The following is a 26,282-nucleotide window of genomic DNA, read 5'->3' as shown; positions in this document are numbered from 1 at the left end:
TTCATACTACAGTCAGGAATATAGATTGTAAACTCCACTGGGATAGGGAAGGATGTGAATAACTGAAATATTCTCTGTACATCTCTGCATAATAGATGTGCACTATATAAATCACTGTTAATAAATGAATAATCCTATAGGTAAAGATGTAAGGGGATAATTACACTGATGTAATTAGACACCATCAGGCCTGGAACTTAATGTAAATGACACTCAGGGAGAACACAGCATAGTTGGGAAATAGTGTTTCTCAGTTACATGGGATGACGCTGCAGTGAGACTGACGCCTGGGAGACCCCACAGACCCTCCACACTGGTGACATTGTATACTTTATACACTGGCTTTCCCACACAGTGTTATCTGTAGCTGATTGTTATCACAGAGCTACAGGCACTTACTATTGTGTGCTAGATCTTTGAGATCTTCTGAAGCCAAACATTGTCTGCAGCTCATCCAATGGATAATACACATCTCTGTGCTGGACCATGGACCCCTTACTATATAACTATCTCCCAGGGGGGGGAGGGGGAGGGGGGTTAATCTGCAGTCCATGCGATGCATTAGATATGAACACACTGGTGGCGTTTGGGTTTCATCATCTTAGTGCCGTAATGAAAATGTGTAAATGGATTTAGTGAGTTTCCCCAATTATTACTATGTGTGTATTTATGGTCATTTTATGGAAACTGGTAAAAAAAAAAAAATACTGTATTCTATAAAGACACCAAACTAACCCATCTGGTACTGAGTGCGCTGTTATATAATACCCATCTGGTACTGAGTGCGCTGTTATATAATACCCATCTGGTACTGAGTGCGCTGTTATATAATACCCATCTGGTACTGAGTGCGCTGTTATATAATACCCATCTGGTACTGAGTGCGCTGTTATATAATACCCATCTGGTACTGAGTGCGCTGTTATATAATACCCATCTGGTACTGAGTGCGCTGTTATATAATACCCATCTGGTACTGAGTGTGCTGTTATATAATACCCATCTGGTACTGAGTGCGCTGTTATAATACGCATCTGTAGTTAATATGCGATTTGCAAAGTAATTAATTGCAATGGCGACATTAAAGTTTCCTGTAGCTGGGCCTGCATGACGCTGAATGTGGCATAGTGTTCTGAGTAACATACAGGCATTTGGGTCAGTAATCCCTGCTGGTCCCTGCAGTCCAACAGCCAGGATTAGAAAGCGAGGACCAATTGTAAAGCGCAACGGAATTTGCTGCGCTGTATACCAAACTGTTAATACATCAATCAATAAATCAATCAATAAGACCAGGCTCACACTTTGGGAAATTGATCATGCTTGATTTGCGTCACGTGCGGAGGCGGAGCTTGAAGATCAGATGATCTCCAAGCGCCGCCTGCTCCCATACAGTTAATGGGAGGCATCGACCCAGCAACCCATTTACACTGCACTTTAACCCGGGTCGCACCCGTGTAAAACCCTGCTTTAATCGCGGATTGAAATACCGGGTCGCTTGACCCGATTTATTTCTCCAGGCCCCTTTCACATTGCACAAAAACATGGGTTGCTGCGCGTTCACGTGCACGGTGCTATAACCCAGGTTATTTTTGTCAGTGTACCGCTTTCAGATCACAAACCCGGGTTGGACCAGGCTTTTGAACCTCGGTCCGAACCAGGTCCGAGCAGGCTCAGACCCTTTCACATTGCAGTTTTGACCCGGTTGGTGCCTTTCACACTGAAACCGGGTCACCCATGTTAAACACTGTGATGTGATTTAAAATGGACTTTTCTGGCTCACATTGATGAGTTTTCAAAGGAAATAAAAGGAGGGGCTGCTCTGAGCTTTACTTGCCTACCCTCCCGGAATGGCCGGGAGGCACCCCTAAAATTGGGTCACCCTACCGACCCCCGGAAAGGTGGGCAAGCCGCTCGTTTTCCCTGTCAAGCCCTCCGCACCCCGCCTCGGCCACCCACAGCAGGAACAGGTGGGTGGTCCGAGCGGATCTGATGACGCGATTCGGGTTGAATCACGTCATGGTAGCTCCACCCCTGCTAGAGAGTGCCTATTTTCTCAGCACGGTATAGTGGGGGGCGGAGCCACGATGATGCCATAGTGATACCACACCCCCGGACTGCCCACTTCGCCGTAATCATGCCCCCAGACAGCCCACATTCCCTGACCACGCCCCCCCAACAGTCCATCAACCCGCCGGCCACACCCCCATGCGCCTACAACGCTGCCTCCTCCCGGAGGAGGGGGCAGCAAAGTAGGCAAGTATGCTCTGAGCCAGTGCCACAACTAGGCATTTTAGTGCTGTGTGCAAGAAACGGCATTGGCGTCCCCCTACCTATGCAGGATAGGGGCAGTGCGCACCGTAATCGCGTCAAAAATATATAGGGGCGTGCCTTCATGGGGAAGGGGCGTGGCCACAAAATAATACCAATTCATACTACGGTGCACAGTAGTCTCCATTATTCAAATTACGCTGCACAGTAGCGCCACTACGCCAGGTAGAGCCCCTTTTACACATTACGGCAGACAGCATCCCTTTTTTACACATTACGGCAGACAGCGTCCCCTTTTACACATTACGGCAGACAGCGTCCCCTTTTTTACACATTATGGCAGAGAGCGTCCCACTTTTTACACATTACGACAGACAGCGTCCCCCTTTTTACACATTACGGCAGACAGCATCCCCCTTTTTACACATTACAGCAGACAGCGTGCCTTTTTACACATTACGGCAGACAGCGTCCCCTTTTTTACACATTACGGCAGATAGCATCCCCCTTTTTACACATTACGGCAGACAGCGTCCCCTTTTTTACACATTACGGCAGACAGCGTCCCCCTTTTTACACATTACGACAGACAGCGTCCCCCTTATTACACATTACGGCAGACAGCGTCCCCCTTTTTACACATTACGGCTGCCAGTCCCCCTTTTACATATTGTGGCAGAAGAGAGAGAGGAAGAGAGAGAGAGAGAGAGAGAGAGAGAGACAGAAATAAAGAGAGAGAGAGAGAGATACTTACCATCTCTCCCAGCTGGCAGTCAGGCTCCTCGTGCTGGCAGAGATCCCGGGCAGCCGCAGGGGAGAGGAGGAGGAGGGAGAGGGACTGGAGCCGCAGCAGCCCTACGTAATTGGTAGTAGCGCCGCTGCAGTAGTCCCCTCTCCTTCCGCATTGGCTGCCCGGCGCTGTGAATGCTGGGATGAGGGAAGCGCATTCCAGCATTCACAGCAGCGCCGGGCAGCCAATGCGGAAGGAGAGGGGACTGCTGCAGCGGTGCTACTACCAATTACATAGCGCTGCTGCAGCTCCAGTCCCCCTCCCTCCTCTTCCTTCCCTGCCTCCGAAGCTGCTGCTCTTCACCAGCGGGGCGCACACAGCACAGAAAAGGCGGCTTGTAATGAGTCAATTTGACTCATTACAAGCCGCTGGCCGTGCGCCCTCAGGGAAACTGCGCTGTGTGCCAGGCACACCTGTCACACACGTAGTTACGGCCCTGCTCTGAGCAGACACATAAACAACCAATCAGCACCTTTTTCTGACAACCGGGTTGAATATCCCAGGTCAGAGGCTTTCACACTGCACAGCGACCCGGGTCCGACACGTGTTTAACCCTTCTTTTAACTCGGGTTGAAATGCCGGGTTGATCGTCACGGGTTATTCACTTTGGCACTTTGAACCCCGACCCGGGTCGTCCCGGCAACAAACCAGCAATAATCCGGGTTATTTTGGTGATGTGAAAGGGGTATGAAAGGGGTATTACTATAGTATGTGTTAATATGGTAAAACAGTAAAAAGAAACTTTAAAATGAATAAAGTGATTGTGTCCTAAAACAGGGGTAGGCGACGCGTAACTGCAGCTGCTGTGAAACTACACATCCCAGAATTCCCTGCCACAGTTTTAACATCCCCAACTGATAACCTGTGGAACAGCATGCTGGGATGTGTAGTTCTGCAGCAGCTGGCGTGCTACACTTTGCCTATTGCTTTGTAAATTATGCAAGATACTCTGCACCAATTATAGTCAACTTAGCTCTGCAAAGCCAGATGTGGTCCTACGGCACTTGTAGTAAAGGGGGAGGGGGTTATTAAAAGCGAAACGTAGGCGTGAAAAATCTGATGCCTGAGGCAGACAAAATTAAATGCACATTTTGTAGTTTATGAATAATCTTTATTGTCTTAGGAAATACTTAATAAGCATTATATAGTCAGAATAACAATAATATATTTCATCATAATTCTTTCATATATGAAAATCAGCAGATATATTTTCATTAATAAAGAAAATATATAGTTACAAATGAAACGGGAAAAGCGTTCTACTAGTTGATGGTTAATAACAAACAGAGAAATGATTTACATGCTTTGTATATCTCTACATAGTGTACTTCCCTATAATAGCAACAATTTCCTGCGACGCACGATTCGCTAGTTAAAATTGTCCTTTACGAAATCCAACTGTGTATTTAAATATCTTACAGCACTGGGGGATAATAGCACAGTTATATGTGCATATAAAGAGGTTAGACAAATATGTTTCAAATATACGCCAAAGACGCTGGATGCAAGTTTCATTACGGATACAGAACGCAGCATATTAGGATGATGTGTTTATTTGGTTTATATTTATTTCTTAAAACATAGTTTATGTCCAAAGTTTTTGAACATTTTTTTTTTTTTTTTTTACAAATCAGACATCCTGTCTCTGCAATTATTCCTTAAAGGGGGTACTCACGGAGAGATCCATGCTTAAAATCTAAGCAATATGACTAGATTGCTTAGATTTTAAGCACAGATCACTCGTCTCTATCCCCCATAGCGATAGAGATGTGCGGTCCCGTACATTGCTATCGCCGGTGCTAGATTGGCCTGCATGCAGGCTCAATCTAGCACGTCGCTCATTTCACCCGCTGGGTGAAATGAGCGGCCCCCCCGTCCTCCCCCGCATCGCTCAGCACACATCGCGCTGTGCTGAGTGGCGGGAGAGATGTGTGCTGAGCGGTTTGCTCAGCACACATCTCTCCCTTGTATATGGGCCTTTAGATACATATTCTAGCAGCTAATTACTAATATTATTGGGAAGAGCAAAAAACTCTGTTGCGGTTGGTTTTGGGCACAACTTGTTTTGGACACAAAGCTAATGACTTTCATGCTGTACAATTCATATTGACATATGTCATACTGGCAATATCCAAGATTTAAGAACTCTACCCGTGTCCTGATGATGATGATGATGATGATGATGATGATGATGATGAAGACAAGTCCAGATAGGGCCATAGGATGGCCAAGTAGTCAGTGTCCAGACGAGAAACAATATATCAGTTTTCAGATCGTTTCACTGTACAACCTAGAGAAATCCATTACAAAAACTGTGACCATTTATAAGTTACCATTAAAGTAGTGGGTGTGTTCCCGCACTGGAAAAAAGACAGTGTGAAAATGATAAATACCAACGTTTCTGTGATTTGTGTGGACTAAATTGTCTTTATACAGGGGTATATTCAATTGCTGTCGAAACTGCCGTCTTGTTGGAAAGACAACAGTTTTCGACTTTTTCAGGTCGGAAGGGGTTCCGACCTATTCAATCCACAGCTTTTTTATCCGACAAGTCGGGGAATTCGAGAAAGCACGTGGATCCGCGTGCTTCTGTCAGAAACGGGGAGAGAGCAACGGGGAGACGGGGGAGAGCAGTGGCTACAGCAGCTTAGCTGGAGGATGGGGCACCACCGCCTCTCACGGCAGCGTCCTCCTGGCTCCATCAAGCAAGGTCCCGCTTGCTGGAGCTGGGTGGAAGCTGCCGTGAGGTCTGGCGGTGGTGCCACATCCTCCGGCTACGCTGCTGTAGCCGCTGCTCTCCCCGTTGCTCTCTCCCTCTCAGCACCTTCATCTCAGTCCGAATTTTTTAAAAGTCGGATTGAGATGGTCATTGAATAGGTCCTATCGGATCCATTCTGACAAAATCATGTCGGAATAGATCTGACTTTAATTGAATATACTACTCACAGGGACGAAAAAAACCTCCCCGTACAAAATCAGGAGCGCTGCTTATGCCGATAGAGACTATCATTCAGATTTACATTAAATCTTTTATTCAAAAAGACATATATATTTCTCATACGTCCTAGAGGATGCTGGGGTCCACTTTAGTACCATGGGGTATAGACGGTTCCGCAGGAGCCATGGACACTATAAGACTTTTCAAGGGTGTGAACTGGCTCCTCCCTCTATGCCCCTCCTCCAGACCTCAGTATTAGAAATGTGCCCAGGCAGACTGGATGCACTCCAGGGGAGCTCTACTGAGTTTCTCTGAAAGACTTTAAGTTAGGTTTTTTATTTTCAGGGAGGACTGCTGGCAACAGTCTCCCTGCTTCGTGGGACTTAGGGGGCAGAAGTAGGAACCAATTTCCTAAAAAGTTTCATGGTTCTGCTTCTGGCTGACAGGACACCATTAGCTCCTGAAGGGATGCTGAACGCTAGCTGCAGCTATGTGCTCTCTCCCACAGCCCGCCGTCACCCCCCTTATAGAGCCAGAAGTCAGAAGACAGGTGAGTGTAAGAAGAAGAGGATCTTCAGACATCGTGATGGCTGAAAGGTACCGAGCAGCGGGCAGGAACGCTGCGCGCCATGCTACCCACACACACAGGCACTGCAGGGTGCAGGGCGCGGGTGGCGCCCTGGGAAGCATGAAACCTTGTACACTGGCATAAATAAGGGGCATAAGTTGCTGTGGCACAGTCCTACCCCTGCCAGTGTAAATATTAGTAGCATTAAGTCTGAGGGGAAACGCGCCATTACGGGCATCCAGCACACTGCTAAGGGCGTTTTTCTCTCCTTCCAGGCTGCAGAGAAGAACGCTGATCCTCCTCCACTGCTGAACTAAGTATCAGGGTGCAAAACAGGGGGGGCACAGTGGAATTTGGTGCTATACATGGTATAATTATCATCATAAACGCGCTGCAGGTCTGTGGACATTTTGTGTGTCACAGACATTTTATTGCTGGCACTGGGTTGTGAACTGGCAAATCCTATCTGTGTCCTTCTGACAGATTTTACTGTGAGTCTGTCCCCTATAAGTCCCAGAGTGTCTGTGGTGTGGTTGTGCACGTGTGTGACATGTCTGAGGCAGGGAGCTCTTCCCCTGAGGGAGCCATTTTAGGGACACAGAGTTGTAATGTGGTGGATCTGACGGCACACCGTGAGCCTGAATGGGTGAAAGAATTACGTGATAGTGTGAATCATATTAGTAAGAGATTAGATAAGTCTGAGTCTCATGCAGAAAACTGGAGAAAAGCAGTGGAAGATGTGATTTTTAGTGGTTCTGTTATTTCATCTGCAGGCGACCCATCTGGGTCACATAAAAGACCATTTGCACAAATAGTACAAACTGATACCGACACAGAATCTGATTCCTGTGTCGACACTAGTGATTCCAGGGGAATAGATCCTAAATTGGCAAAAAGCATTCAATACATGATTGTTGCTATAAGGGAGGTTTTGGAAGTAACGGAGGCCCCACCTGTACCTCAGGAAAAGGCTTATTTTTATAAAGAAAAGAAAATTAATGTAACTTTCTCTCCTTCTCAGGAGCTAAATACTCTCTTTGAGGGAATTTGGGCAAACCCTGAAAAGAAATTTCAGATTCCCAAAAGGATTCATGTTGCTTATCCTTTCCCGGCAGAGGACAGGAAACGGTGGGAGTCACCCCCAGTTTTAGACAGTGCTCTGTCACGCTTAACAAAAAAGGTGATTCTCCCTGCTCCTGGGACGGCTTCACTAAAGGAGCCGGCAGACCGCAAAATGGAGACTACGTTAAAATCTATGTGGCCAATGGTACACTGCTCAGGCCCACCATTACTTGTGCCTGGGTGAGTAGTGCTATCGAAAAATGGTCAGATAACTTGTCATCTGAAACTGACACGATAGATAGAGATGAGATTCTCCTAAAGTTAGGTCATATCAAAGACGCTGCTGCATACATGCTAGAAGCCATGAAGGATATTCGGCTTTTAGGTTCAAAAGCCGCTGCCATGGCAGTCTCGGCTCGGAGGGCGTTGTGGATTCGCCAGTGGAATGCTGACGCAGATTCCAAAAGAAATATGGAGGCTCTCCCATGTAAAGGTGAGGCCTTGTTTGGAGATGGGCTAGATGCGTTGGTCTCTGCGGCTATCACAGGTAAGTCGACATTTTTGCCTTATGCTCCTGCACCGGCGAAAAAGACATATCACTCTCAGATGCAGTCCTTTCGGCCCAACAAATACAGAAAGGCCAAAGGTTACCCCTTCTTTGCAGGTAGAGGGAGAGGATGAGGAAAAAAGCCTGCAGCGTCTCCAGGATCGCAGGAGCAGAAGTCCACCCCTGCTTCTGCCAAATCTGCAGCATGACGCTGGGGCTCCCTTGCGGGAGTCCGCTCGGGTGGGAGCACGTCTGAAACTTTTCAGTCAGGTCTGGGGTCAATCTGTCCTTGACCCATGGGTCTTGCAAATAGTGTCCCATGGATACAAACTGGAGTTTCAAGATGTCCCCCCATGCCGATTTTTCAAATCGACCTTGCCAGCTTCTCTTCCGGACAGAGAAGTTGTAACAGCTGCAATTCAAAAATTATGTCAGGATCAAGTCTTTGTCCTGGTTCCCGTCTCACAACAGGGAGAAGGGTTTTATTCAAGCCTCTTCATAGTTCCGAAGCCGGACGGCTTGGTCAGACCAATTTTTAACCTGAAATAGCTGAATCTTTACCTGAAAAGATTCAAGTTCAAGATGCAATCTGTGAGAGCAGTGATTTCCAGTCTTGAGGAAGGAGACTTCATGGTGTCAGTAGACATAAAAGATGCTTACTTACGTGTTTCCATTTATCCTCCTCATCAAGCTTTTCAGAGATTCGCGGTACAGGATTGCCATTACCAGTTCCAGACGTTGCCGTTCGGACTCTCCACGACACCGAGGGTATTGACTAAGGTGATGGCAGAGATGATGGTCCTCCGGCAACAAGGAGTCAATATAATTCCTTACCTGGACGATCTCCCGATAAAAGCGAGATCCAAGGAACGGTTGGTGCAGAACATTGCACTCTCCCTGTCAGTACTCCAACGACACGGTTGGATCATGAATTTTCCAAAGTCGCAATTGGAACCAACGACAAGATTGTCCTTTCTGGGGATGATACTTGATAAAGCTAGATATTTATCTTATATAAAACCCTTTATGAGGTCTAAGAACACTGTACGCTATTTACGTATGGAGTACCGTAAGGGTACGCACGTTGCGTAGCAATCGCTTAGCCGTAGTCGAGACGCTCAAGCGCCACGTTCGCTCACGGCCAAGAGATCACAGGCAGGCACGCTATTGGCTGCTGACTAACGTAATGATTCGCTATAGCGTAGCGGACGCTCGGGACCACGAGGAGATCACCAGCGGCGCTGACGCTAACAATGTTAAACCTTTGTATCTAAACCATAAACAGTGTATTGTGCAGTAAAACCTTAGTGTAATGATAGAGTGTAAATGCAACACAGTGTAACCTTATTAACTCAAATGCTGTTCGAGCGTCACCGACGCTCTGAGAATACTAAACACTATAAAAAATACACAGATACCTGGGCTTAGGGTCCAACGCCTAATAAATATATATTATGAATGATATACTTGCAAAAGAATTAACACAATACAAGTCATACACTACAATATAACATAGACTACCTAACCAGATAACTACACAGGAAATACAATACAATACAATTACGTTTTAAGGGAAAAATAAGAGAGAAAGAGGAGAAGAGAGAGAGAGAGAGAAATGGCCCACAATAACAGTAAGAACAATATGGTTGCGGAGAAACACTTACGCACAAGGGGAAACGATCGCATGCGCCTCTGGACATCCAGCTCCCGATTTTCAGCAATGATAACCGTTGAAGAGTGAGAGCTGGATGTGATCGGCTTGTCTATTTATGCCCCACACACAATACAATTCAATGGTCCCTACAATCTCATTGTTCATTGGACACAGGAATTCCTCCTCGCATTATAACAAAAGGTCATAGGTTGATTCATACAGGTGGGCTGTGACTATTTCCAACAGCTCAGGTGGGTGGGATACTGGGTTTCCCGCCGCATGACTAAGTAAGAGCAAATAATAGTAAATGGACATAAACTTCTTATGTCAATAACTATTCGCACGAGCGATTAATCCGCTCCAAACCAACACCGGAATATTGCTATTTAAATACTCTTCCGATGGGTACCAAACACCACTGTATGACCCCTGTTAGACCCTTCGTACAATACAAAGAGGGATCTCTCTGTCCAGGAACATGCTATATTAACTAAACTTTCAGAATCTATCAAAGGGACCATGATCTACAAAATACATTATATAGTGAAAATATGTAACGATTGAGTCGCACGCTACGATCACATAAACTCTACCGTAAATACGCATACCGTGCGCCTGCGGGTGCCCGCGACTGTGAGTATGCGCACGTACGGGAGAGCGTACGCATGCGCAGCACGGAGCTGTGTGAGGTGCAAATATGGTAGTGTGCATAGAGATATTTTTCTGACTTTGACATACTGGACACAGAAGTACAGAGGGTATTTTTTCCAGTGGAAAAGGCTATGGAAATCCAGAGACTGGTCAAGCAAATTTTGAAACCAACAAGAGTGTCGATCCATCAATGCATTAGGTTGTTGGGAAAGATGGTAGCGGCCTACGAGGCCAAACAGTTTGGCCGATTCCATGCCAGAGTGTTCCAGTGGGACCTGTTGGACAAGTGGTCCGGATCCCACCAGCACATGCACCAGAAGATAATCCTGTCCTCCAAAGCCAGGATTTCGCTCCTGTGGTGGCTGCACAGTTCTCACCTATTAGAGTGATAAAGCCTATATATTTATCCTATTTAAAACACTCTAAAAGGTTAGGAGACACAGTACGCAATTGGCGCAAAAAGTACCGCAAGGGTACGCCCTTAGCGTAGCAGACGCTGTGCACAGGGTGTGAACACAGGCGTCGCAGATACTCACAGAATTAAACTTTAATAACTATACCTTACGGAATGTACTTATACTGTAAACCTTTGTGCAGTGATAATGTGTAGATGTAATGCAGTGTAACCTTGTTAGCTTAAAAGCTGTATGAGCGTCTGTGACGCTCTGAGAACCCTTTAGCAATATAATAAACACTCAAATACCGGTCTAAGGTTCTAACACCTTTAAGGGAGAGAATGAACGTTCAATTGCAAAAGAATACACAATACAAGTTATACACTACCAAAATAACATAAAATACCTAACCGAATTACTACACATAAAATACAATAACGACACGATTACATTTAAGGGGAAGGAGAGAGAGAATGGCTTACAACATTAATAAGAGACAAAATGTCTGCAGAGAATTTACACATGTGGGAATGATCGCTGCGCAGTTAGTCAGTGCTGAGAACCTTTGTGTTGAGAAACTTGAGCTCACCCAGGCTGGCTGTCCCTATATACACAACACACAGCAACAACACAATGGTCCCTAAAATACCGCATGGGACAGAAGCTAGACTCCATTTTGGGAAAAACTCCCATGATTCCAAAGTCTGTAACATATGGTTCAAAAGGGAATGCCAGCAGCCATTTTAGATTTGCAAGTCCAAACACATGGCATTCTTTGCTACACCATAATCACATAGCAGAAGACATAAGACTCCACTATATTCCAAAATGTCTAAGCTTCAATATAATGCATATGTGCTGATTTTACAATTCCAAACCATCTAAATCACCTTTCACAATTTCAAGCCAACACAGTATCTCCATACCAGGTACCCACAAGTATCAGCCTGCTATTGCTACAAGCACATGACTACAGTAACCAAAGGAAGTATGTTTTGACTTCTAACCTTCAGCAAGATGCATCATGTAAAACTACTATAATCTGTTATAAATCACCATCCATAAATGTATACCAGAAATGCTATGCTACAGATTGTCTACTGTTCCAATTCATTACAGATTTCATAGAGTATCATCACAAACACCCAACAATCACACAACTGCACAAGCATCATTAACCTTAAGCCATTTGTATCTCCAAACTAACTATTCTATGCCAATCATTTCACAACTACTTTACCACAAACACATATTTAAACTATTCTATGCCATTAAGCCATGTGTATACAATACTTAGCCTTCGTAAGGAGATCAGTCCTGGTGACGAGCCAGCCATGCTTCTGGGTGCTAGGTAGCTGTGTGCAGCTACAGTACATCTGCCATCTGTGGTTTTGGGAGAGTGAGCTCTGATATCAAGTTCTCAGGTATGCATGCAACCTGTGGGTGTGTCTTTCACAGCATGTGGGCTAGCTGTATCAGTGAGCTGAGCTGGCCATGTGATCTTGGTTATGACACTTGTTTCAAATTCCTGTCTTGTGGGAAGCTATTGTTTGGCGAATACTGTCTCACTGTCCACTTTCAGTTGAGACAATGACATCTCAGCAATCATTCTTCTGGAGACAAACCCAGCCCCATTCGTAAACAAAGTGCCAGCCCTCTTCATTGAGTCTCAAAGCTTAGTGTAATTAAAGGCTATTGTATTCCGTCTGCGGGAAAGAAACAGACTGGTCTTAGGTGTAATTTATTCGGAATACAATTAATCTTCAATTACTATTCCTGTGCTTAACTATGCATAAGATATGTGGAGCCCTCCCAACATGCAAAGGGGAATCTCTAAGGTCAAAGAGCCATTTGAGACCCACTGATACCTGCTGGACTCAGGGGAATATTAACTTATAAAATACATTATTTTGATTAAATATGTAGCGATCGTGTCGCATGCTAGACGCACACAAACTCTACCGTAAATGCGCACACCGTGCGCCCTTGACGGCGAGTGTGCGCACGCACGGGAGGGTTCATGCACGTGCAGCGTGCACACGCATGAGGTGCATATATGGCAATGTGCAGCGTGATATTTTTCTGACTTTGACAAGAGGGACGCAGGTTCGGGATTCAGGACTGGGTCCTAGTAACCACGGATGCAAGTCTCCGAGGCTGGGGAGCAGTCACACAGGGAAAAAGCTTCCAAGGAAGATGGTCAAGTCAGGTAACCTGTCTTCACATAAACGTGCTGTAATTGGGAGCCATTTACAACGGCCTTCTGCAAGCGGTGCATCTTCTTCAAGATCAACCCGTGCAGATCCAGTCGTACAATGTAACAGCAGTCACGTACATAAACCGTCAGGGCAGAACGAAAAGCAGAGCAGCAATGGCAGAGTTGACAAAGATCCTCCTCTAGGCAGAAAGACATGCAAGAGCTCTGTCGGCAATTTTCATTTCGGGAGTGGACAACTGGGAAGCAGACTTCCTCAGCAGACACGATCTCCATCCAGGAGAGTGGGGCCTCCACCAAGAAGTCTTCGCTGAGGTGACAAGTCTTTGGGGAGTTCCTCAAGTAGACATGATGGCATCTCGTCTCAACAAGAAGCTTCAGAGATATTGTTCCAGGTCGAGATATCCTCTAGCAATAGCAGTGGATGCACTGGTGACCCAGTGGGTGTTTCGGTCAGTTTATGTCTTCCCTCCACTTCCACTGATACCAAAAGTTCTCAAAATCATACGAAGAACAAGGGTTCGAGTGATCCTCATTGCCCCAGACTGGCCAAGGAGGGCTTGGTATCCAGATCTTCAGGAGTTACTCCTAGAAGATCCTCGGCCTCTTCCTCCTTGCGAGGACCTGCTGCAGCAGGGGCCCTGCGTATATATCAAGACTTACCGCGGCTACGTTTGACGGCTTGGCTGTTGAGCACCGGATCCTAGCCCGAAAAGGTATTCCAAAAGAAGTAATTCCCGCACTTATTCAGGCCAGGAAAGGAGTAACGTCTAAGCATTACCACCGTATTTAGAGAAAATATGTGTCTTGGTGTGAATCCAAGAAGGCTCCAACGGAAGATTTTTAGTTAGGACGTTTTATCCATTTTCTACAGGCAGGTGTGGATGCGGGCCTATGATTGGGTTCAATCAAGGTCCAGATTTCGGCCTTATCAATATTCTTTCAAAGACAATTGGCCTCCCTTCCAGAAGTTCAGACGTTCGTGAAAGGAGTGCTGCACATCCAACCTCCATTTGTGCCCCCGGTGGCATCATGGGACCTTAATGTGGTGTTGCAGTTCCTGCAATCAGATTGGTTTGAACCGCTGAAGGAGATAGAATTGAAGTTCCTCACTTGGAAAGTTGTCATGTTATTGGCCTTGGCATCCGCAAGGCAGTTGTCTGAGTTGGGGGCCTTGTCCCACAAGAGCCCTTACCTGATCTTCCATGAAGATAGAGCAGAGTTGAGAACTCGCCAACAATTTCTTCCAAAGGTGCTTTCGTCTTTCCATATGAACCAACCTATTGTGGTGCCAGTGGCTACTGACACCTTCGCTGCGTCAAAGTCTCTTGATGTAGTTAGAGCTTTGAAAATTTATGTCGCAAGAACAGCTCGGGTACGGAAAACAGAGGCTCTGTTTGTCCTGTATGTTCCCAACAAGATTGGGTGTCCTGCTTCTAAGCAGACTATTGCGCGTTGGATCAGAGGAACGATTCAGCATGCTCATTCCACGGCAGGGGGGTTTCGGCATTACAACTTTGCCGAGCAGCTACTTGGTCAGGGGTAAACATGTTTGCAAAGTTTTACAAGTTTGACGCCTTGGCCGATGAGGTCCTCAAGTTTGGTCAATCGGTGCTGCAGGGTCATCCGCACTGTCCCGCCCGTACTGTAGCTTTGGTATAACCCCATGGTACTAAAGTGGACCCCAGCATCCTCTAGGACGTATGAGAAAACAAGATTTTAATACCTACCGGTAAATACTTTTCTCCTAGTCCATAGAGGATACTGGGCGCCTGACCCAGTGCGTACTGTACCTGCAGTTATTACGTTTGTAGTTACACAGATGTTGTGTTCCGGTTATTTTCAGCGTGTTGCTGCAATTGTTCATGCCTGTTGGCATGTATTATGTTGAATGCCATGTTGTGCGGCATGGTTGAGGTGTGAGCTGGTATGAATCTCACTGTTAACTTATAAGTAAATCCTGTCCTCGAAATGTCCGTCTCCCTGGGCACAGTTCCTATAACTGAGGTCTGGAGGAGGGGCATAGAGGGAGGAGCCAGTTCACACCCTTGAAAAGTCTTAAAGTGCCCATGGCTCCTGCGGAACCGTCTATACCCCATGGCACTAAAGTGGACCCCAGCATACTCTACGGACTAGGAGAAAAGGATTTACCGGTAGGTATTAAAATCCTATATATATATATATATATATATATATATATATAGAAATCCAAAAGAAAGCAGGAGCACTCACCAGTCTTCAAAGTAGCAAAGTTTTTTTTTATTCAGATCATCAGTGCAAGAATAAGATCAACGTTTCGGTCTATGGCCCTCATTCCGAGTTGTTCGCTCGGTAAAAAGCTTCGCATCGCAGCGATTTTCCGCTTAATGCGCATGCGCAATGTCCGCACTGCGACTGCGCCAAGTAAATTTGCTATGTAGTTAGGAATTTTACTCACGGCTTTTTCATCGTTCTGCCGATCGTAATGTGATTGACAGGAAATGGGTGTTACTGGGCGGAAACAGGCCGTTTTATGGGCGTGTGGGTAAAAACGCTACCGTTTCCAGAAAAAACGCAGGAGTGGCCGGAGAAACGGAGGAGTGTCTGGGCGAACGCTGGGTGTGTTTGTGACGTCAAACCAGGAACGACAAGCGCTGAACTGATCGCATATGCCGAGTAAGTCTGGAGCTACTCAGAAACTGCTACGAGGTGTGTAATCGCAATATTGCGAATACATCGTTCGCAATTTTAAGATGCTAAGATTCACTCCCAGTAGGCGGTGGCTTAGCATGAGCAAATCTGCTAAAATCCGCTTGCGAGCGAACAACTCGGAATGAGGGCCTATATGTAGACCTTTGTCAAGATGTTTATAGACTGCAAAGATTACCCTTATATATACCCTATATAAGCCCACCCACCAATTTATCAAAGCAACACCCCCACACCCCATACAGAGATAATAGTGATAATGAACATATCTCACATGCATATAAACGTATAGGAAACAACCATTAAAATGCCAGTCATCACCCTACCTAATTCCAGTCGTGATAATAAGCACCGATCGTGTGCGTACCATTGAAAGCACATTGATAGTCAAAGAACTCCGGCGTGCGTTCCACAGGCGTCCTCACTTCCTGCATGTGGAGCGCATCAGCTGACCGGAAGTCAGACGCTACCATAGCAACAAAGCGCCGAGACCAGATAGCACTGAATCCGATATAGCCTCATAAGTATTAAGAGCACAGGCTCCCACACAAGATCAAGTGGTCTTAGCATTTATTAAAAATATCCTTACCACTTGTAGTAAAGATCATGAGGTTAAAATAATCAATCCGTCTACCGGAAGTAATACGTTGCTATAGCAACTAAACGGCATATAAGAAATATAAAAAATCAGGACTGGATAGGCAGGGCGAGATTGGTATCAGGGAGAACTACATAGTTATATATGTGCACGCATTAATGCACACACAGACAACCAGCAGGACTGGATTAAACATATAGGAAAATTCTATAGGGAAAAAATGCTCCAAAAATAGAGCACACATATATTCAAATCGTTATAGGAAAGAAAAAGACCATGTCTAAGAATACATAAAAAAGAAAAAAGGATAATAAATCGCAGATAAGCCACCATCACAGGCAAAAAGTAAGGAAAAAAATGTATTAAAAAATGAAAAAATGGTGCTGAAGTCGAAGTCATAGTTTATTCCAGAAAAATGCCATAGTGAATAGCATCATTGAGGCCACGAGGTCTTATGGTGTCTAGGCGATATATCCAGGCCGCCTCACGTTTCAGCAAGAGCTTTGCCCGATCTCCACCTCTTCTCAATGGTGCTACTCTATCAATCACCATACTTTTCAGAGTAGCAAGAGGGTGGCGGGCCTCATAGAAATGTCTGGCCACCGGTTTATCGGAGTTACCATTGGTCAAAGCTTCTCTAACAGACAGTCGGTGGTTTGCCATCCTTTCACGAAAGGGGCGAATTGTTTTGCCCACATAGACTAGGGAGCAAGGACATGTCAAAGTGTAGACAACAAAATCAGATGTGCAGCTCAGTCTGTGTCGGATAAATATTTTGGCACCAGTATGCGGATGGTGAAAGTACTCCCCACTTGTCATACTCCGGCAAGTGGTGCAATTCGTGCATCTATAGCATCCCATTAATGCGTGCACATATATAACTATGTAGTTCTCCCTGATACCAATCTCGCCCTGCCTATCCAGTCCAGATTTTTGATATTTCTTATATGCCGTTTAGTTGCTATAGCAACGTATTACTTCCGGTAGACGGATTGATTATTTTAACCTCATGATCTTTACTACGAGTGGTAAGGATATTTTTAATAAATGCTAAGACCACTTGATCTTGTGTGGGAGCCTGTGCTCTTAATACTTATGAGGGTATATCGGATTCAGTGCTATCTGGTCTCGGCGCTTTGTTGCTATGGTAGCGTCTGACTTCCGGTCAGCTGATGCGCTCCACATGCAGGAAGTGAGGACGCCTGTGGAACGCACGCTGGAGTTCTTTGACTATCAATGTGCTTTCAATGGTACGCACACGATCGGTGCTTATTATCACGACTGGAATTAGGTAGGGTGATGACTGGCATTTTAATGGTTGTTTCCTATACGTTTATATGCATGTGAGATATGTTCATTATCACTATTATCTCTGTATGGGGTGTGGGGGTGTTGCTTTGATAAATTGGTGGGTGGGCTTATATAGGGTATATAAGGGTAATATTTTCAGTCTATAAACATCTTGACAAAGGTCTACATATAGACCGAAACGTTGATCTTATTCTTGCACTGATGATCTGAATAATAAAACGTTTTGCTACTTTGAAGACTGGTGAGTGCTCCTGCTTTCTTTTGGATTTGTGTTAGAATGGGTTCTTTTTCTCATCTATCTGGATGCCACCCCAGCAAATTTATATGCAACACGTGAGTGTGGACACTACCTTGCATGTATGTATATATATATATATATATATATATATATAATGCTTCAGCATACAATAAAAATATATATATAATAAATCAATACAGGTTTAAAATACATTCATATTTGATTTATATTTAATTGAATATAACCCACAGTCTGCTGGCGGTGCATCAAGGGTTCAGTAATATCTTACTGGCTAATTTTGTACAGAGAAGAGGAAAGTAAGACCCTTTTCTGGCACACTCATTAGAAGAAAACGGTTGAAATTGAGAGAATAAAAGGTAACATTTATTAAGATATTTTTAAAATACAAATCCTCTAAGAAGCGTACAACAATAAAATACAAATTATATGGATAATTCTTGCATTTTGATCAAATATATCAGTACGGTAATTGGATGTATTTAATATATCGATATATTCAAATGTCTCGACCATTTATAAGTTGGTTACCTAGGCGACAGCTCAGAAATGACACAGGGTCCGATTCATGTGTGTACGGAATTGAAACATAGAAACATAGAATTTGACGGCAGATAAGAACCACTTGGCCCATCTAGTCTGCCCCTTTTTTATTTTATCCTTTAGGCAATCTCAACCCTTTTTTAACCTTGATTCTTTGTAAGGATATTCATATGCCTGTCCCAAGCATGTTTAAATTGCCCTACAGTCTTAGCCTCTACCACCTCTGATGGGAGGCTATTCCACTTATCCACTACCCTTTCTGTGAAGTAATTTTTCCTTAAATTTCCCCTGAACCTCCCCCCCTCCAGTCTCAATGTATGCCCTCGAGTTCTAATACTTCTTTTCCTTTGAAGAATGTTTCCCTCCTGAACTTTGTTAAGACCCTTTATATATTTGAAAGTTTCTATCATGTCTCCCCTTTCCCTTCTCTCCTCCAAACTATACATGTTAAGATCTTTTAGCCTTTCCGGGTAAGTTTTGTGATGTAGGCCATGCACCATTTTAGTTGCCCTTCTTTGTACACTCTCTAATGTATTTATATCCTTCTGGAGATAGGGTCTCCAGAACTGGACACAGTATTCCAGATGGGGCCTTACCAATGACCTATACAGTGGCATTATCACTTCTTTTTTCCTGCTACTGATTCCTCTCCCAATGCAACCAAGCATCTGACTTGCCTTTCTCATTGCTTTGTTGCATTGCTTTCCTGCCTTCAAGTCACTTGAAATAGTGACTCCTAAATCTCTTTCCTCCTCAGTAGTTTCCATTATAGTACCCTTGATACTATACTTAGCCTTTGGGTTTTTGAGACCCAAGTGCATGATTTTGCATTTTTTAGCATTAAACTGTAGTTGCCACGTTCTTGACCATTTCTCAAGCCTACCTAGGTCATCAATCATTTGTTTGACCCCTCCCGGTGTGTCTACCCTGTTGCATATCTTTGTATCATCTGCAAAAAGGCATATCTTCCCTTCAATACCATCTGCAATGTCACCAACAAAGATATTAAAGAGAACTGGACCTAGTACAGATCCCTGGGGTACTCATTTGGACAGTGGCAAGGAGCCAGAACCGGCCCTAACCAATATGATGCCCTAGGCAAGATTTTGGCTGGTGCCCCCTAGCACCGCCGCTAGTTCTGCAGGACATGCCTGGCATGAGTCAGCTGGCAGCTCTGCTAACGCTGGGGCGCCATTTATTTATGAAAATGCGTCTTATTTGCATTACTATGTGGCTAGGATGCACAAGCAGCTTTTGCGGATTAAAATGATATGCAGCATGCCTATATTCTGTGTGCAACTGTGACTGTATCTGCATACGAAATGCTACATTCAAGTTATTTCCACACAAATATAGGCATGCCGCATATCATTTTAATCAGCAGAAGTTGCTGGTGCCCCTAGGCATATCAAATGCCCTAGGCATTTGCCTAGTTTGCCTATACCTAGGGCCGGCTCTGCAAGGAGCGGCTGTGCAATTCCATGTGATCACAAATCTAATGCAGCAGGAGGCATCAGTAAGAGATAGACAGCTCCTGTTAGCCTTAGCTGCAGCCTCAGATCACCATCGCCACCATCACCGGCCAGTCTGTGTAAGCTGAAGCTTACGCTGGCTGGTCGTAGGATCAGGACAACGGGGTCCAGGAACTCTTCTTCCGACGACTCAGACCCTGGACCCGTCAAGCCTTCAAAAACGGGGGGCGACATGCTTCCGTTTTAAAGAACAGTGGCGGGTGGCGCCCCAAACACTGCAGCATGTCAGTCACGCTGCCGCTGACAGGGCTGTGGGCGATATCGCAAGAGTCGTTCTGCACATGCTCAGAACAGGACTCGTGCCTGCGCAGACCCCCAGACATCGGATTTGTACACAAGCCATCGGGTTTGCATAGAAATGTGAATCAGACCCGTGCTGTATTATACAAAGGTTGGATGTGAATGATCTCCCCTTATCCTGTTCCTGCTGGTCAGACTATACTGGGGAAGTTACATGAGGAGTACTGTTTGGCGTGATAATATTAGAGATGAGCTGGTTCGGTTCTCAGAGAACCGAACCCTACCGGACTTCACGTCACAAGCTCGTATCCGAGTCAGGCTCGGGTTTTCCCGCCTGGCTCGGAAACCAGAATGAGGCAAAACGTCATCATCCCGCTGTCGGATTCTCGCGGGGTTTGGATTCCATATAAGGAGCCGCGCGTTCCCGCCATTTTCACTCCAGCATGGGAGAGTGTACAGAGAGGACGTGTCTCCATCCTCAGTGTCCGTGTCTTGTGCTGCATCAGTCCAGTCACAGTGGTGGTGTCCTCTGCTGTCATACGTCCAGTGCTGCTGTATAAGTCCAGTACAGTGGTGCTGTGTTGTCCTGCATCAGTCCAATGGTGGTGTGTTCTGCTGCATCAGTTCAGTCACAGTGGTGGTGTCCTCTGCTGCCATATGTACAGTGCTGCTGTATAAGTCCAGTCCATTGCAGTGGTGATGTGTTGTCCTGCATCAGCCTAGTGGTGGTGTCCCTGTGCTGCTGTATATGTCCAGTGGTACTGCCGTATATGTCCAGTGGTCCTGCCGTATATATATGCCCATTGATACTGCCGTATATGTCCAGCGGTACTGCCGTATAAATCTAGTGATCCTGCTGTATAATTCCAGTGGTACTGGCGTATAATTACAGTGATCCTGCCATATAAGTCCATTGATACTGCCGTATATGTCCAGCGGTACTGCCGTATATGTCCAGCGGTACTGCCGTATAAGTCCAGTGATCCTGCTGTATAATTCCAGTGATCCTGCCGTATATGTCCATTGATACTGCCGTATATGTCCAGCGGTACTGCCGTATAAATTCAGTGATCCTGCCGTATAATTCCAGTAGTGCTGGCGTAGAAGTCCAGTGATCCTGCCGTATATGTCCATTGATACTGCCGTATATGTCCAGTGGTACAGCCGTATTAATCCAGTGATCGTGCCGTATAAGTCCAGTGATCCTGCCGTATAATTCCAGTGATCCTGCCGTATATGTCCACTGGTACTGCCATATAATTGCATTGATACTGCTATATATATATATATATATATATATATATATATACGAGAAAAAGAACCAGCGGCACTCAGGGTCTTATGAGATAGTAATCTTTGTATTACAACATCAATGAAGAGAACATCGATGTTCTCTTCATTGATGTTGTAATACAAAGATTACTATCTCATAAGACCCTGAGTGCCGCTGGTTCTTTTTCTCGTATTTCAATCCAACACTGAGGGCACCTGGGCAACCATTACTCACTCTCAAAGGAGTGCCGGGCTGATTCTTCACGATATATATATATATATATATATATATATATATATATACCCTGTTGCAAAGTGAATTACTGAGGCCATAACAACTATGCTGGTGCTAGACGTGCGTCCGGTGTCCGCCATTAGTGCAGTGGGACTGCAATGCCAACCCTAGATGGGCCAGGTGTTTGTGCTGCACACTTGTGTTGCTTAGCTTAGTCATACAGCTACCTCATTGCCCTCTTTTACTTCTTGGCATGATGTGCTGTTTGGGTACTACTTTTTTTAAGTGCCATCCTGTCTGACACTGCAATGCCACTTCTAGATGGGCCAATTGTTTTTGCCGCTTAGCTTAGTCATACAGCTACCTCACTGCACCTCTTTTTCATCTTTGCATGATATGCTGTTTGGGGCCTTTTTTTTTTATATCTGCCATCCTGTCTGCCACTCCTAGATGGGCCAGGTGTTTGTGGCGCCCACTTGTGTCGCTTAGCTTAGCCATCCAGCAACAACACTGCACCTCTTTTTCTCTTTTCTTTGCATCATGTGCTGTTTGGGGACTATTTTTTTAAGTGCCATCCTGCCTGACACTGCAGTGCCACTCCTAGATGGGCCAGGTGTTTGTGCCGCACACTTGTGTCGCTTAGCTTAGTCATCCAGCGACCTCGGTGCAACCTTTTGGCCTAAAAACAATATTGTGAGGTGTTCAGTTTTCAGAATAGACTGGAAATGAGTGGAAATTAATGTTATTGAGGTTAATAATACAGTAGGAGCAAAATTACACCCAAATTCTGTGATATTAGCTGTTTTTATGTTTTTTTCAAAAATCATCCAGGTACAAAACCAAAACCCTAAAGGGTGGTTTTGGCAAAACCAAGCCAAAACCAAAACACGAGCGGGGAATAAGAACCAAAACACAAAACACGAAAAGTGCCAGCCGCACATCTCTAGACAATATATGTTTAGTGCTGAGGGACCAGTAGTCTCACCTGCATCGTTTTCTTGTCAACCTCATCCTGAAAACCACACGCTGGAGAAAGAGGAATCATAATACGTGGAGCATGAATAATGGGTCTGCCGGTGCATTCCTCAGTGTTATACTTCTCTCCTGTCTCCATAAGCTAGCGCACATTCCACGTCTTAAGAGACTTTCTTTTTGGATTGATGAAGCCATTGAAAGCCAAGACACACCGCAAGGACAGGAAATGTAATGTGTGGTCACTTTCTAGAACCTTTTATGGAACAATATTTCCTTGTGTTCTTTCTGTTATTGATGTGAAATACATAACCTCAGACTAACAAATAGAAGCAGTTTTATGGACATTAATAACGAGCCCATTGTTACATCGTTATCTACTGATAATTATCCAACCTGTGGTGGCCTTTTTGGCTTTGGCCTACCCAGACATTGCTTCGTCATTAATATTATTAATGATAAGATGTGTGCTTTTCATGAATAACTGTAGGGCCAACACATTAATATAGAGGCGCTTTTACTGCACCGACTTTTGTCTTTCTTTTAATAATTATTTATTATACAATGTGACTTTAAAGGTACAATTGGCCGGAGGTGGGAATAAAGCAAATAAGACCAAGAAAATTTGCACCTGCACAAATCATGTTGCATCGCATGGGGTGCAAATACACTGTTTTTGCATGCAGAATAAATACGGGCTGCTTTTGCATGTTGCCCACAAATAAGGGGCAGCTTTATTTTTACTCCGCAGTTTAGATCGGAGTTTGAACACACCCCTCCCAAATCCAACTCTCTCTGCACATGTTACATCTGCCCCACCTGCACAGTTACTTGCACATTCTAAAGCTGGATACACACTATAAGATTATGTTGCAATCAAAATCTGATAATGTATGGGAGCAAGTGACAATCGACCATTTGCTCCCAAACACTGGAAAACAGACAAAAATGGACGATCAGACAAATTGGTTAAATCCATTTGATTTAACCAACTTATACGAACGATCGTTTTTGACTGTTTTCCGGCTTTTGGGGGCAAATGGTTGATTGTCAAAACAAAACAAGAAAACAGCGACTTACAGTACAAGACAATGCAGGACAAGTACATGGTATGTAAACATTGCTGCACCAGTTGTCATGACATTGGGGGTCATTGTGAACCGATCGCACGCTGCAGTTTATCGCAGCGGTGCGATCGGGTCAGAACTGCACAAGCGCCGCAGTGCGCCGGCGCATGCCAGAGGGCCGAAGGCCTGTCAGGCCGCTACGATCGCCTCTGCCTGATTGACAGGCAGAGGCGGTCGCTGGGCGGGAGGCGGGCAGAACGGCGGCGTATGGTCGCCGTTTCGTGGGCGTAGTCCGGCCAACGCAGGGGTGGCCGGACTGAACGGGGGGCAGGCCGCAGCAGCTGCGTGACGTCACATGCAGCCGCTGCGGGCCGAGGAGCGATGAGTAGCTCCCGGCCAGCACGCTGAAGCTGCGCTGGTCGGGAGCTACACTTGAAGTGCAAAGGCATCGCCGCTGTGCGATGCCTTTGCACTTCTGTGTGTGTGTGTGGGGGGTGGCGGCACTGACATGCGGGGCGGGATAGTCAGTGTGAATGATCGTAGCTGTGTTAAATTTAGCACAGCTGCGATCATCTCGGAATGACCCCCATTGAAATAAGCATAAGGGTGCCTTTTTCAAGTGTATGGAGTAGAAGTTGAGTAAATAAGGGACGGAAAAGCACATAAGGGAAGAGGGCCCTGCTCTCAGAGTGCTGGTGAGAATGCAGGACTTTTTTTGCTATCTATCTATCTATCTATCTATCTATCTATCTATCTATCTATCTATCTATCTATCTAATCTAATCTAATCTATCTATCAGAGCGATTCTCCAGAAAGTGGATATAAAGTTCAAAAGGGGGTCCTGTGTGGGGAGGGTAGGGCTGTGTGTGGAGATCTGAGTAAGGGGGAAGAGCTTTGAGGGGGTCCTGTGTGGGGAGGGTAGGGCTGTGTGTGGAGATCTGAGTGGGGGGAAGAGCTTTGAGGGGGTCCTGTGTGGGGAGGGTAGGGCTGTGTGTGGGGATCTGAGTGGGGGAGGAGCTGTGGGGGGGAGGGCTGTGTGTGGGCATCTGACTGGGGGAGGAGCTGTGGGGGGGGGGGTCCTGTGTGAGGAGGGTAGGGCTGTCTGTGGGGATCTGAGTGGGGGGGGAGCAGTGGGGAATTCTGTGTGAGGAGGGTAGGGCTGAGTGGGGGGGAGAGCGGTGGGGATTTCTGTGTGAGGCGGGTAGGGCTGTGTGGGGATCTGAGTGGGGGGGAGCGGTGGGGGTTTCTGTGTGAGGAGGGTAGGGCTGTGTGTGGGGATCTGAAGGGGGGAGCGGTGGGGGTTTCTGTGTGAGGAGGGTAGGGCTGTGTGTGGGGATCTGAATGGGGGGAGAGCTGTGGGGGGGGGGCTGTGTGAGGGTAGGGCTGTGTGTGGGGATCTGAATGGGGGGGAGAGCTGTGTGGGGGGGGGCTGTGTGAGGGTAGGGCTGTGTGTTGGGATCTGAGTGGGGGGGGAGAGCTGTGTATTTACCTTTAGTTGGAAGGCTGGGGGCGGTTCCTCCATGGTGGCTGGGGGCGGTTCCTCCATAGTGGCAGGTTCCTTTTGAAAGCGCCTGCAGGAGACAGAGACAGCCAGGGAGAAGCTGAATGGAGCTAGGATCAGCACAGCTATCTTATGTTTAAAAGCAGATGTCTGCAGCCTGGAAATTTGGCGGCAGTTGTTCAGTATGGTGGGAGGGCTGAGGCAGGCGCCGGCCGCACTACTCTTCCTGGGGCCCTCCTCTTCTTTGCTACATGCAGCGCAGGCAGACACTGAGCCTGCGCTGCCGTGACGTTGTCATGCCGTGGACGCCGCAGCCGGTCCCAGGACACAGGGAGTGCCGTGGCTGTGGGGACCTCCTGCCTTGTGAGAGCAGAAGGACGGGAGGTAGCGCCGCACATCTGAGCCTGTTTAAGCCTCTGCTCAGGCGCAGAAACTGTTTCTCAATGCTGCCCGTTCGCGGCAGCCGGCCCAACACAGGGGTGAGTGAAGGCTACTAAGGGGAGGTCGGGACCGGCTAAGCGGAAACTGATCCGACGTCCCGGCATTCCAATCCGCCCCTGGCTTACCCTAAGACCCACTAAAATCTTGGTGTTTTGGAGAAGTACTATCACTTGAATTTGTGTAGCTGTCCCGTGTATCACCAGGAGAATTGCCCATATACTGTATATACAGTATACACTAGTGTTTGCCCGCAGCTACACTCATGTAGATGTCTTCCAAAAAAAATAATTTATGTCTTCATAGATCATAAACAGTCCCTAAAAGTATATTTCTACCCAAAAATGTATATTTATATATACATATAGTCAGTGGCGGATCCAAGGGGGGGGGGGGGGGGGGCACTCGGGCCCGTGCCCCCCCCTGTCATTTGTGGCCTTCTGTCCCCCGGCACCGCACAGGGAGATGACGGGCGCCCGCTGAGATTGTGTTACCAGCGGGCGGCCGTCACCCTGCACAGCGGCAGCCGGAGGCAGGAGC

At 46.1% G+C, this 26,282-nt stretch overlaps 1 long non-coding RNA gene across 1 annotated transcript in view; it reads right to left on the bottom strand.

Annotated features, from left to right (window-relative positions):
• Positions 1 to 25,960, bottom strand: part of LOC134929473 (uncharacterized) — a 181,922-nt gene extending 155,962 nt beyond the window's left edge. Inside the window, exon 1 of the long non-coding RNA XR_010178578.1 lies at positions 25,293 to 25,960. This is a non-coding gene — a long non-coding RNA (uncharacterized LOC134929473). The remainder of the gene's footprint in view (positions 1 to 25,292) is intronic.
• Positions 25,961 to 26,282: the final 322 nt, after the last annotated feature.

This window comes from Pseudophryne corroboree, chromosome 5 (assembly GCF_028390025.1).
Source record: "Pseudophryne corroboree isolate aPseCor3 chromosome 5, aPseCor3.hap2, whole genome shotgun sequence".
Taxonomy (NCBI): domain Eukaryota; kingdom Metazoa; phylum Chordata; class Amphibia; order Anura; family Myobatrachidae; genus Pseudophryne; species Pseudophryne corroboree.
This window is presented reverse-complemented; position numbering and strand designations above follow the sequence as displayed.